We start from the raw sequence: 15,015 nt of genomic DNA on the forward strand, positions 1-15,015 counted from the left end.
TTCAAGATCCTTAATTTAATAGCTCATCAGAGATCCTTTTTCTAATTAAGACACATTCCCTGGTTCTAAGATTAGGACATTGATTTTTTTGGGGGAGGGGGGGTTCCCATTCAACCCACCACACTATTCAGTGGTGGAAAGAATGGTCTTTTCAACAAATGGTGCTGAGAATACTGCATACCTACATGTAAAGGAACTGATTTGTCCCCCTACCTCATACCATATACAAATTGCTAAGTCAAAATAGATCAAAGCCCTAAATTTAAGCGCTAAAACTATAAAACTCCAGAAGGAAACAGAAGGATACATCTTTGTAATGTTGAAGTAGGTAACAATTTCTTAGATAAGAGGTCAAAAGCAACCAAAAAAAAAAAAAAATTGGACTTCTTCAAAGCTAAAAATGTCTGTGTGTCAAAGGATTCTATCGAGAAAGTGAAAAGACAATACACAGAATGGGATTTATTTATAAATGATGTATCTGACAAGGGACTAGTATCCACCATACATAATGAGCATTTATAATCCACCATCAAAAAGACAACAACCCAATTTTAAAATGGGCAAAGTATTTGAATAGACATTTCTTCAAAGCAGATGCACAGATGGCCAAAAACACATCAACAGGTGGTCACCATCACCAGTCATTAGGCAAGTACAAATAAAAACCAAGACACCCCTTCACATGCTCTAGGTTGGCTGCAAGTTTTTAAAAATTAAAAACAGGCATTGGCAAGGATGTAAAAAAACTGGAACCTTCATACATTGCTGATGAGATAGAAAATCATGCAGTCACCTTGTAAAGTGGTTTTCCAGTTCCTCAAAATGTTAGAGAGTTGTCATAGAACCCATCAATTCTACTCCTAGATACATACCTAGGAGAATTCAAAGTGTATGCGCACACAAAAACTTACTTATGAATGTTTATAAAAGCATTATTCATCATAGCCAAAAAGTAAATACAACCCAAATATCTGTCAACTGATGAATAGATTAAGACATGTATTGGTATTCATTGCATGAATAATATTCCATAAAATAGAATATTACTCAGCCATAGGAAATGAAGTACTGACCCATGCTACAGTGTGGCTGAACTTTGAAAATAGCATGGTTAGTTTTTCCATTGATTATGAGGTGGAATAGGGGGACCCTAGGCTTGCCTCATCCCATGAATGTAACTAGATAACTATCAAATCAAACTAAATACTCCTGAAGACAGGCGTATCTGAAGACCAATTTGAAGACTGGCAGAACAAACTCTACAACTAAAGGTAGAGAAGAGGCCACATCAAAGAAGGTAGGAAGCTTGGAGACATGGCTTGGGAAAGAAATGGATGGTGGCTGCTATGGTAGGGAGGGAGCCACAGTGGTAAAAAGAATAAGAGACAGATAAGCATACAGAAGAGACCACGTGGGAAGATGAATCCCCGTAAGTATGGGCTTAGAAAGAAATAGCCCAAATTTTTTGAGTTCTTGTAACCAGCAAGGCTTTAAGCCTGGAGTTTTAAAGGTCCGAATGCTTGGTTCTAGGAGAACTCAAAGGACATTGGGGCTACACTTGGAGAAAAGGCAGGGCAAATAGCCAGCAGACTTACAGCATGGAAATGGGAATCTGAAGAACACCTGGGGCACAAAGTAGAAAGGTTAGCTGTTCATCACAGAATGTATCCCAGAAAGCAGCATTCATGGAAAGACCTTTCTGGGAACAAAGGAACCGGCAGCATAAACACATAGCCACCTGCATAAACCAGCACAGTGCCCAGAATGGCTATCTAACTTGCTTACACTAAGACCCCCCGACCCACGCTCTGGAAGAACTGCCCTTCCCTATCACACTTGCTTCAGTCCCAGCACAGAGGGCCTCTTCCCCAAGAAGATCAGCTCACCAACACCACACTTCCCTACCCAGGAGTTTTGCAAGGCCTTGGTTCTGCTGGTGGTGGCAACAAGTCTCATTTCACACACAGACTAGAACACACACCTAGTTAAAACTCAACACATTCACTCCAAGGATCAAATATTGCCCACAAAAGGCAAAGAGAACTTCTGCAGATGACTGGCCTGATGGATAAAGTGGATAAGACACAACAGCAGAACATATGTTCTCCAACATATTGGAGACATTTCTAGAAGTACCCGTCCCTGGAGAACAGGGGACACTACATTTCAAGGCACTATAGGAAATCTTCATAAAGCCTTTACCCTCAAGAACAAGAGATATAGCTAACTTTCATAACACACAGAAACAGGCACAGAGACTTAGACAAAATGAGAAGACAGAGGAATCTGTCCCAAATGAAAGAACAGGACAAAGCCGTGGCAGGAGATGTAAGCTAAACAAATAAAATTAACATGCTTGATGAAAAATTTAAGACAACGATCCAAAGGATACTCATTGGAGTTGAGAAAAGAATGGAGGAGATCAGTGAGACCATTAATACAGAGATAAAGAAGATAGCACAGATACAGGTCTCAAACAAAATGAGAAACATGCTTGATGGAACGAACAGCCGGCTAGAAGAAGCAAAGGAACAAATTAACGACCTAAAAAAGGAAGTAAGGGGGAAAGTAATCAAACTGAACAAAAGAGAAAAAAGAATTTTGCAAAAAGAGAATAGACTTAGGGAATTTGGTAACTCTATCAAACGTAATAACATTCACTTATAGGAGTCCCAGAGGAAGAAAAGAGAGAAAAGGGGGCAGAGAATGTTATTTGAAGAAATAGCTGAAAACTTCCCTAAACTTGGGAAGAAAACAGATATCCAAATCCAACAGGCACAGATAAACCCCAACAAGATCAACAAAAAAAGATCCACACCAAGACATACCATAAATGGCAAAACATAATGATAAAGAAAAATAGTAAAGCAGCAAGACAAAAGACAGTTACATACAAAGGAAACCTTGCAGAGGTTACAACAAATTTTTCAGCAAAAGCTTCCCATTCCAGAAAGGAGTAGCATGACATATTCAAAATAATAAATGGGAAAAACCTGTAGCCAAGAATACTCAATCCAGATAGTCTATCATTCAGAATAGGAGAGATAAAGAGTTTCCCCAAACAAAAACTAGAGGAATTTATAACCACTAAAGCAGCCCTACAAGAAATATGAAAGGATTCTTTGGGTGAAAAGGAAAGACCAAAAATGCCAGCATGAAGATAGGAAACACAAAAGCAGTAAAAATGAATATTTCTGAAAAAAAAATCAGTAAAGGAACTTACAATATAAAAGGACACAAAATATGACACCATATATCCAAAATGTGGGGAGAAGAATAAAGAATGGGTTCAAACTTAAATGACTATCAGCTTAGTACAGATTGCTATATGCAGAAGACATTATATATAAACCTAATGGTAACCACAAGTCAAAAACCACTAATAAATATGCAAAAAAAGTCAAAGAAATCCAAATATGTCACTAAAGAAAACCAACAAATCACGAAAGAAAGAATCAAAGAAAATCTTCAGAAATAACAATAAAACAAATAACAGAATGGCAATAAATACATATTATCAATAATTACTTTAAATGTAAATGGGCTAGGGCATCTGGATGGCTCAGCCTGCTGAGCACCCAACTTCAGCTCAAGTCATGACCTCGTGTTTTATGAGTTCAAGTCCTGCATCAGGCTCATTGCTGTCAGCACAGTCTGCTTTGGATCTTCTGCTCCCATCTCTCTCTGCCCCTCCCCTGCTCATGTTCTCTCACTTTCAAAAATAAATAAAACATTTTTAAAAAATGTAAATGGACTAAGCACTCTAATCAAGAGACATAGTGTGATGGAATGGATTTAAAAAAATGATTCATCTATATGCTGCTGGTAAGAGACTCATTTTCAACCTAAAGACACCTGCAGATTTAAAGTTAGGAGATGGAGAAACATTTCTCATGCAAACAGATGTCAAAAGAAAGCTGGAGTAGCAACACTATCAGACAAAATAAACTTTAAAACAAAGAGACAAAGAAAGACACTATATAATAATCAAGGCTACAGTCCAACAAGAACACAACTGTAAATATTTATGCATCCAAATACATAAAACTGTTAATAACAAAGATTAGTCTCTAAATGATGATAATACATTAATAGTAAGGGACTTTAGCACCCCACTTACATCAATGGACAGATCACCTAAACAAACAAACAAAAAAAATCAATAATAATGGCTTCGAATGACACAATGGACCAGATGAATTTAATGTATATTCAGAACATTCCATCCTAAGACAGCAAAACACATTCTTTTCAAGTGCACATGAAACACTGCCCAGAATAGATTATGTTAGGCCACAAAACACACCTCAACAAATTCAAGATCTAAGTCAAACCATGCATCTTTCTCAACAAAATGCTATGAAACTAGAAATCAACTACAAGAAAAAATCTGGGAAGAGCACACATACGTGGTAATTAAATAACATGCTACTAAATAATGAATGCATCAATGAGGAAATAAAAAAAATACAGTACATGGAAACAAATGAAAGTGAAAACAATGGTTCAGAATCTTTGGGATACAGCAAAAATTGTTCTAAGAGGGAAATATATAGTAATACAGGTCTACCTCAAAAAGCAAGAAAAATCTCGAAAACCCTAACCTTGCACCTAAAGGATCTAGAAAAAGAACAATAAAAACCTAAAGCCAGCAGGAGGAAGGACATAATAAAGATTAGAGCAAAAGTGAATGACCTAGAAACTAAAAATAAATAATAAATAAATAAATAAACAAACAGATTGATGAAATAACAAACTATTTCTTTAAAAAAATTACTAAAATTGGTCAACTTCTGGCCAAATTCATCAATAAGACAAAGGACTTAAATAAAATCACAAATGAAGAGAAATAACAACCAACACCACCACAGAAATGCAATTCCAACAAAATATTATGGAAAACTCTATACAAAAAAATTGGACTATCTGGAATAAATAAATTCCTAGAAACAAACTACCAACTGAAAAAGGAAGAAATAGAAAACCTGAACAGACTGATAACCAGTAAAGAAATTGAATCAGTAATCAAAAAACTTCCAACAAACAAAAGTCTTGTTTGGAGTTTTGACCAGATGGCTTAACAGGTGATTCTACCAAACAATTAAAGAAGAGTTGATAGCTATTCTTCTCAAACTATTTCCCCAAAAAAATAGGAAAGGAAGGAAAACTTCCAAATTCATTCTATGAGGCCAATGTTACCCTGATGCCAAAACTAGATAAAGACACCACAAAAAGAGAGAGAGAGGGAGAGAACCACAGGCCAATATCTGTGATGAACATACATGCAAAAATCCTCAACAAAATGTTAGCAAACTGAATCTAACACCACATTTAAAACATCCTTCACTATAATCAAGTGGGATTTAACCCTGGGATCAAGTGTGGTTCAATATTCACAAATCAACATGATACATAACATCAATAAGACAAAGGGTAGGTTTCAATAGATGGAGAAAGAACATTTAACAAAATACAACATCCATTCATGATAAAAAAAAAAAAAAAAACAAACCCTCATGAGTAGGTTTAGAGGGAACATACCTCAACATAATAAAGGCCATATATGAAAAACCCAGAGCTAATATCATCCCCAATGGGGAAAACTTTCCCCATAGGGGAAGAGCCTTTCCCCTAAGGTCAAGAACAAGACAACGATGTCCACTCATCACTTTTATTCAACATAGTACTGGAAGTCCTACCTGCAGAAATCAAACAAAGAAAAGAAATAAAAGGCATCCAAATTGGTAGGGAAGAAGTCAAACTTTCACTATTTGCAGATGACATGATACTATATGCAGAAATTCTGAAAGACTCCACAAAAAAACCTACTAGAACTGATAAATTAAGTCACAGGATACAGAACCAATGCATTTCTATACACAAATACATGTTGCATTTCTATACACTAATAACGAAGTAGCATAAAGAGAAATTAAGAAAACAATCCTATTTACAACTGCACCCAAAATAATAATAACACTTAGGAATAAACCTAGGAGGTGAAATACCTGTACTATGAAAACTATAAAAAACTGATGAAAGAAATTAAAGATGACACAAAGAAATGGAAAGAAATCCCATGCTCATGGATTGGAAGAACAAATATTGTTAAAAGGTCTTTACTACCCAAAGCAATGCATATATTTAATGCAATCTCCATCAAAATATCAACAGCATTTTTCACAAAACTAGAACAAACAATCCTAAAGTATCTAAGAATCACAAAAGACCCCAAATAGCCAAAGTAATATGGAAAAATAAATGAAAAGCTGGAGGCATCACAATTCTGGACTTCAAGTCATATTACAAAGCTGTAGTAATCAAAACAATATGGTACAGGCACAAAAATAACACATGTATCTGTGGAAGAGAACAGAAATAAACCCATAATTATACGGTTAATTAATCTCTGACAAAAGCAATAAAGAATATCCAATAAGAAAAATACAGTCTCTTCAACAAATGGTGTTGGGAAAACTGGACTGCAACATGCAAGAGAGTGAAACTAGACCACTTTCTTCTACCATACACAAAAATAAATTCGACATGGATTAGGGACCTAAATGTGAGATGTGAAACCATAAAAATCCTAGAAGAGAGCACAGGACAGGCAGTAATTTCTCTGACACAGGCTGTAGCAACTTTTTTTTTCCAGAGATGTCCCCTGAGGCAAGGAAACCAGAAGCAAAAATAAACTACTGGGACTACATCAAAATTAGAAGCTTCTGTACAGTGAAGGAAACATTCAACAAAATTAAAAGACAACCTATGGAAGAAGATATTTATAAACAACATAACCACTAAAGAGGTAGTATCCAAAATATATAAAGAAATTATAAAACTCAACACCCAAAAGCCAAATAACTCAAGTAAAAAATGGGCAGAAGTTATGAACAGACCTTTCTTCAAAGATGACATTTGATGGCCAAGAGACGCATGAAAAGATGGTCACCATCTCTTACCAAAACTACAATGACATATCACCTCACACCTGTCAGAATGGCTGAAATCAACAACACAAGAAACAACAGGTTTTGGTGAGGATGTAAAGAAAGAGGAATCCTCTTGCACTGTTGGTGGGAATGCAAACTGGTATAGTCACTATGGAAAATAGCATAGAGGTTACTCAAAAAGGGTTTTTTTTTTAAGTTACTGGGGCACCTGGGTGGCTCTGTTAAGTGTCCGACTTCAGCTCAGGTCATGATATCGCAGTTCATAAGTTCAAGCCCCACGTCAGGCTCTGTGTTGACAGTTCAGAGCCCAAAGACTGCTTCAGATCCTCTGTCCTCTGCTCTCTCTGCCCCTCCCTGACTTGTGTGTGCTCTCTTTCTCTCTCTCTCTTAAAAATAAATAAACCTTAAAAAAAGTTACAATATGATCCAGAAGTCACACTACTGGGTATTTACCCAAAGAATACAAAACACTAATTCAAAGAGACACTTGCACCCCTGTGTTTAAAGCAACATTGTTTATAATAGCCAAAATATGAAAGCAGTGCAAGTATTCACCAATTGATGAATGTATAAAGAGGTGTGTGTATATATATGAATATATGTAAGTCAGTCAGAGAAAGACAAATTTCACGCATATGTGGAATGGGAGAAACAAAACAAATCAGAAAAGGGAAAAAGAAACAGAGACAAACCAAGAAACAGATTCCTGCTATAGAGAACAGACTGATGGTTGCCAGAGTGTGGCCTAGAGGGGGATGGGTGAAATACATGATGGGGATTAAGGAGTGCACTTGTCATGATGAGCACCAGGTGATTGTAATAAGAACTTTAAAAAGCTTTTCTTCAGTTAAAATTATACCTATGTATAAATACGAAAACTTAAAAACACAGTGGTTTCCAGGGGCTGGGGGAGGAGAAAATTAGTGCTTGTTAACAGGTAGGAGTTTCTTTTTGTGTTGATAAAAATGTTCTGGAATTAGTGACGATGGTTGCACAAACTTGGGAATTAATGAGTGAACTGTATACTTTTAACAAGTGAATTTTATGGTATGTGCATTTCATCTCAAAAACACTAAAATAAGTTTTAAAAAAATGAACTCAGCTATCCACAACATGGATGAACCTTATAAAATCTTATCACTTTTAAGCCACAGAGCAAACTACAAATAAGCTTCTGTTTTTGTAAAACTTAACCATGAATAATTCAAAAAGGGAAGTGAATATAAAAAATTAAATTTAGGAATGTCTATAGTTGTGGGGGTAGGCCAAAAAATATGCACAACTAATGGCAATATTTTTGTTAAAGATGGAGGAGGTTTGAATGTGATTGTTAATCTTGTAAGCATGCTTTTTGATGAATACATGTATTCTAGTATGCTTCAAAATATTATATAATGAAAACATTTAAGTGATTTGCAAGTTTAGGTGGCTGGGAAAATTCTAGTTTGCTACCAACAACAGAGGTGGTAAAAGCAAAAGCAGATGACCTATTATTTCATGACATGGGTCAGCCTTTACTTTTTTTGGTTAATCTGCACCACTAGCTTCCTCTAATGATTGCTTCTTAGTCACCAATCTGTTGATGCCCAGCCAGCTGAGTCAGGAGCCGGGCTTTTTATAGATCTGGAGCATTAAAAGTGAGTCATCTACTCCCTTCTGTCACAGTTCATTTCAAAATTCTCTTTCACTCCCCATCAGTTAAAATTAACCTGCCTATTATTTTATCTAAGCAGATATCATTGTTACTGTGCAGTATTTAATATTTAACTTAATTCCCCTTAAACTATGATGCCCTGTGATCCCCCATTTGTTACATAAAAACAATTTATTGCTTTATAGGAAAGTTATATACTGGACTAGACCAACAACGTCCTTCCTAAGATTAAGTCAATTTGGACTAAGTTCAGGTTATGGCAGTCACCTTGAAAAACAAACTCATTATAAAATTTTTTAATTGTTACTTTTGGTTTTTAAAGGCTTTTGTTTTTAATATTTTTTGAGAGAGAGTGTGCACAAGCAGGGGACGGGGAGAGGGAGAGACAGAACCTTAAGCAGGCTCCATGCCCAGTGCGGCCAGAGGCATGGTTCCATCTCACCACCATGAGACCATGACCTAAGCCAAATCAAATGTTAGATGCTTAACTAACTGAGCTACCCAGGCACCCCCATTTTTAATTCTTAAGCTTCTTTTTACAAGGAATGCCACACAGAAAAAGAGGCTGCAATAACTCTTCAGGTTATGAAGCAGGGTTTGGTTAGGGAGAAGGCAAAACAAATTGAAAAGAGGTCAGGGGCACCTGGGTTCAGTCAGTTCGGCATCCAGCTCTTGATTTTGGCTCAGGTCATGATCTCACTGTTCGCAGTATCAAGCCCTGTGCTCAGGTCATGATCTCATGGTTCACGGGATAAAGCCCCATGCTTGGGATTCTCTCTCTCCCTCTCTCTATGCCCTTGCTCTCTCTCTCTCTCTCCCTCAAAATAAATTATACGTATTAATATATGTACACATATACATATATGTATGTATATACATACATATAATTTTTTTTAAAGAAAAGAGGTCAGAAATGAATCTATGAATTCCCAGCCTTGGGATCAAGTATCAGATATAGAAAATTACAAAGATGAGACTTGGGCTGAGTGAGTCTGCAGACTTTCTGCTAAATAATCCTTAAACTGGTGAAAATTACCAAAATACAGCTATTTACAAACTGCTGGAAATTGACCTAAGTTAGGTAATAAATTGAGAAGCATTTATTCAAATAAATTTACAGAGAATTAGTAAGAACAGTGTTCATCTATGGCATTTAAGCCAGAAACTGCTCCCATCCTCCATCCCCCACTTACTCCTCAGTTTTTCAAAAGGTTTATTCTAGTTGGGCAGGGCCACAAAAAGGCTGGCTCCCTTTTCCCTTCTCCCCCTCTCCCTCCTTCACTTATAAGGCAATAGTTTCACTCTGAAGAGTTCGCTTGTAGCCAACCCTAAGTTCTAGGTTTCCAAAGATGTACTCCAGAAGGGTACAACTAAGGAGATAATATCTCCCAACCCTACTCTACTTCACTTCTAGGGTAAAGGCTCTATCCTGGTCAGACATGGCAAGCCAGGACAAAGAGACTTAGGGCTTTCTTTGCCTCTGCCTTACCCCTCCAACCCCAGCATCTGCTCATAAACAGAAGTTCCATGCCAGTTAGAATAACTCAAAAAAAATGGGGACTCCCGTTCTTCCAAGCTTCCTCTTAGGGCAATAAAGTCACTCTGGGAGAAGCAGACCCTGTTCCATTCCCCTCCCCAGCACTGTACGCACAACTTCTGCCTAGAGAGGAGGCAAGAGTTGAAGACTGGCAACTCCACGGGACTGCCTGACGGGGCTGACTTAATTTGGAACAGAGGGGATAGGAATCCCTGCATTCAAGCATACTCTGTCCAATAGAGATCATAGTAATATACAATTAGAGAAGTAAATGGATACTAGTAACATCAAACAAAACAGAAGATCCACCCACCAGAAGTTTGACAAAGAAGGACATAAGGGAAAAAAGACAACCCAAAAAAAGGCCCTGATAAGATCACACTCAATCCTAGCAGTCTGGAAGGTTGTACACATAAACTAGAGTACACCCACTCTGAAGCAATTCAACTGTTAATCCGTGGCTATAAAAGCATGCAGATTTGAAATCTTCCTGAAATGGGCAGAAGTCTTACTATCTCAGAAGGCTTAATCACAATCCTTAATTAGTCACTGGCTGAAGACTAACCTTTGTTGACCCAGGAACAACTCCTACAATTCCAAAATTGAAAATTAAGAAGCGAAAAAAATTCTAAGCACTGACATAAGAGTTTGCACACTTAAGAAATAGACTTGGCAGAATCAATTCAAGCAATCTACTAAACAAATAAATAGAACCAAGCAACAATAACAAGTCCCATGATGAAAAATGATTAAGTGCAGACGTTATATAGAATGTCTTATTACAAAAAAATTAGACATGTGAAAAACAGACAGTATGACCCATACATAAGAAAAAAACAATCCGGCAATAGATAATAATTTTGAGGAATCCCATATACTGGACTTAGACAAAGATTTCAAATGAGCTACTATAAATATATGTAAAGAACTAAAGGAAATCATTCCCCCCCAAAAAAAAGAAAGAAAGAAAGAAAGAAAGAAAGAAAGAAAGAAAGAAAGAAAGAAAAGAAAAGAAAGAAAAGAAAGAAAAGAAAGAAAAGAAAGAAAAGAAAGAAAAGAAAGAAAAGAAAAGAAAGAAAAGAAAAGAAAGGGGAAAAAAAGAAAATTAGGATTCAAATACACAGTAACAAACATACAGGAATTATCCAAAAAACAAGACATTCTGGAGTTGAAATGTACAATAACTGAAGTGAAACTTTAGTTTACTAAAGTGGACTCAGAAGTACGTTTGATGCAGAATAATGAATCTGAGAACTCAAAGGGGAAAAAACCTAGACATTATCCAATGTGGACAAAAAAAATGTAATAAAAGATGAACACAGTCTCAGAAAACTTTGAGAAACCATTAAGATCAGTAGTATCTGCATAAATGAGTAGAACAGAAGGAGAAAACACAGGAAAACAAAGTTTAGAAAATCACTGAAAACTCTCCAAATATGATAAACATTTAACTACACATCCAAAAATCAACTTGCTCCAAGCCGAATATACACAAAGAGATGCACATCTAGACAAATAATCAAAATATTAACACCCAAAGACAACAATAAGGTCTTGAAAGCAGAGGAAAATGGGCCACCACCTACAGTGAAGCTACATGTATTTACAGACACGAGTTCAAACATCAAAGTTGCTAATTTCAGAAAATAAGGCTTTTCAATGAGTTGTCAAAGTAGTGATTGTTCAGACTTTACAATGATAGTGCTTCTGCAAGAAATCAAGTCAGTAATTCAATTTTTTTTTTCAAAGTAAGCATCAAGGCTTAAAGATTTTTACAAAAAAGTTCCAAACAAACTTGAAGAACATGCTGAGCCAACCCCAAATACAACTCTTCCAGGGAAATGAAAAAGAGCCATTCCCTTATTCACTCTATGAAACTAGTCTAACTTTATTTTCTACACAGAAATGTCCCTTATTTCTATTTCTGGTGAGTTTAAAAGGGCTTTGGGGTGCCAGCGTGGCTCAGTGGTTAAGCGTCCGACTCTTGGTTTTGACTCAGGTCATGATTTCACAGTTCGTGAGTTCAAGCCCTGCATCAGGCTCTATGCTGACAGTGCAGAGCCCTGCTTGAGATTCTCTCTCCCCCTCTCAGTCTCTGCCCCTTCGCCACTTGTGCACTTGCTCTCTCTCAATCAATCAGTCAATCAATCAGTCAACAGGCTGTAGAGAAGATGTTTCAAGTCATCCAGGATACAAAGTTCCTCACCACTGGTCATCACTACTTTACCAATAGAAACTGAGGCACAGAGACCTAGGTCCACATACCTTATAGTAGCAAAGTTACGATTTGAGATCTAGTTATCTGGTTCCAGAATTCATGCTCACATTCCTTACTAAATAATATTTGGCATCCATCCTGTCATAGAGTACATTCTAAGTGATGGGTTAAACTACTGAGGTGGCATTTATATTCAAGTAAGTTAGTCTATCCTAATCAATAGTGAGATATCTTGAATATACAGATTCACACACAAAAAAATTTTGTTTTTCTAGTATTCTGTACTAAATTTATATTACATATGAAATTACTGACTTTGTGCATACATTATTAAAAGACTGTTCATAAGAATTTGCTATGATACTGGATTATTTGTTTTTCAGGCAGGAGGGGAGGGTGGGTGATGGGTATTGAAGAGGGCATCTTTTGGGATGAGCACTGGGTGTTGTATGGAAACCAATTTGACAATAAATTTCATGTATTAAAAAAAGGAAATATGTAAAATTCTTGATTTTACTTTGAATACAAAAACAAAAATTAAAAAATAAATAATCATTGAACAGGTAACATTGCAAAGCATGATAATAATCTCATGAGTGAGAATTTTAGGAAATAAACAATTTATCTTTGCTGACAGTCAAAAAAAAAGAATTTGCTATGATAGAATAAAAATGATTTAAGAATTATAACTGAGTATCTGGGGCGCCTGGGTGGCTCAGTCAGTTGAACGTCTGACTTCAGCTCAGTTCGTGATCTCGCGGTTTGTGGGCTCGAGCCCCGCGTTGGGCTCTGTGCTGACAGCTCAGAGCCTGGAGCCTGTGTCAGATTCTGTGTCTCCTTCTCTCTCTGCCCCTCCCCCACTGGTGCTCTATCTCTGTCTCTCAAAAATAAATAAATGTAAAAAAAATTTTTTTAAAGAATTATAACTGAGTAGCTTTACCAGTCCTATGCAATGTAAAAGCATTTACAATGATTGTCTTCCCTATGGCATTCATGCTGAGAAAAGATTCTGAAAGGAATCTGAGAGACTTTAATGTTGTCTTCAAGACCATCTTTAAGCTAAAACTAGTTGCTTATAACTATAATTTAAAACTATAAATACAGCTTTCAACTAAAGTTTAGAATGGTGTTGGTTACCTACTGACCCAATGATACTCAAAGGTTTTCCTATTCAAAGAAGAGTGGTGTTGGCTCCCTTGATACTACTTCAAGTTCTCGTTGAAGCCACTAACTCTTAGGGCATTTAAAACCCTTCATTTTCTTCTTTGCTATCCCTTCACAAACTTGTGCCCACCTAGGGTAGAAACTCTTAGGTACTCTTCACTATATAAAGGACCCTAGTCACCAAAGATGGCATTTCATCAACTATCTGCAGAGTAAGCCGAAATTCTGGGATCTTTGGTCATTTTTACTATGCTGTCTCAGTGTACTTCTACAAGCTCATGGTCACATAATGTCTTTTTCAGATTTTATGTTATCTTTAAATGTAGATAGGACAGACAAAAGACACAAGTAGATAGTTTGTAAAAGAAATAAGACTAAGAAATACCCTAATTTTTCCCCTAATTTTTTGCCCTACCAGTGATCAAATTGAAAGAATGAGATACCATTTTGTGAGTATTTAACTGGCCAAAATTTTAAGTTATAGCAATGCTTATCAGGAGGCAAAATAATATAGAAGTTGAATGGAGACTCTGTAGCCTTATTGGTCTGTATTTGAATTTTCAACCCATCATTTGCCAGTTTTTATTTAAAATCATTAAGTATTTAAAGCTTAGTTTCCTATGATGTTTAAGTATGTTCTTTCTATCCTGACTTTGAGGGCTTTCATCAAGAAAGGATGCTGTATCATGTCAAATGCTTTTTCTGCATCATAGAAGCCATTTATGAAAAGCCCACAGCTAATATCACCCTCAATGGGGAAAAACTGAGAGCTTTCCCTCTGAGATCAGGAACATGACAGGGATGTCCACTCTCACCACTGTTGTTTAACATAGTGTTGGAAATTCTAGCATCAGCAATCAGACAACAAAATGAAATAAGAGGCATCAAAATTGGCAAAGATGAAGTCAAAGTTTCACTTTTCACAGACGACATGATACTCTAGATGGAAAACATGACAGACTCCACCAAAAGTCTGAGAGAATTGAAACACGAATTCGGCAAAGTCACAGGGTATGAAATTAATGTATATAAATCAGTTGCATTTTGTACACCAATAATGAAGCAACAGGAAGAGAAATAAAGAAATTGATCCCATTCACAATTGTACCAAGAACCATAAAATACCTAGGAATAAACCTAACAAAAGAGGTAAAAGATCTGTATGCTGAAAACTATAGAAAGCTTCTGAAGGAAACTGAAGAAGACACAAAAAAATGGAAAAATATTCCATACTCATGGATTAGAAGAATAAGTATTGTTAAAATGTCAATACTACCTAAAGCAATCGACACATTCAATGCAATACCAATCAAAATTGCACCAGCATTCTTCTTAAAGCTAGAACAAACAATCCTAAAATTTGTATGGAACCAAAAAAGACCCTGAATAGCCAAAGTAATGTTGAAAAAGAAAACCAAACTGGGAGGCACCGCAATCCCAGACTTTAGCCTCTACTACAAAGCTGTAATCATCAAGGCAGTGTGGTATT

This window comes from Prionailurus bengalensis, chromosome A1, assembly GCF_016509475.1.
Source record: "Prionailurus bengalensis isolate Pbe53 chromosome A1, Fcat_Pben_1.1_paternal_pri, whole genome shotgun sequence".
Lineage (NCBI taxonomy): Eukaryota > Metazoa > Chordata > Mammalia > Carnivora > Felidae > Prionailurus > Prionailurus bengalensis.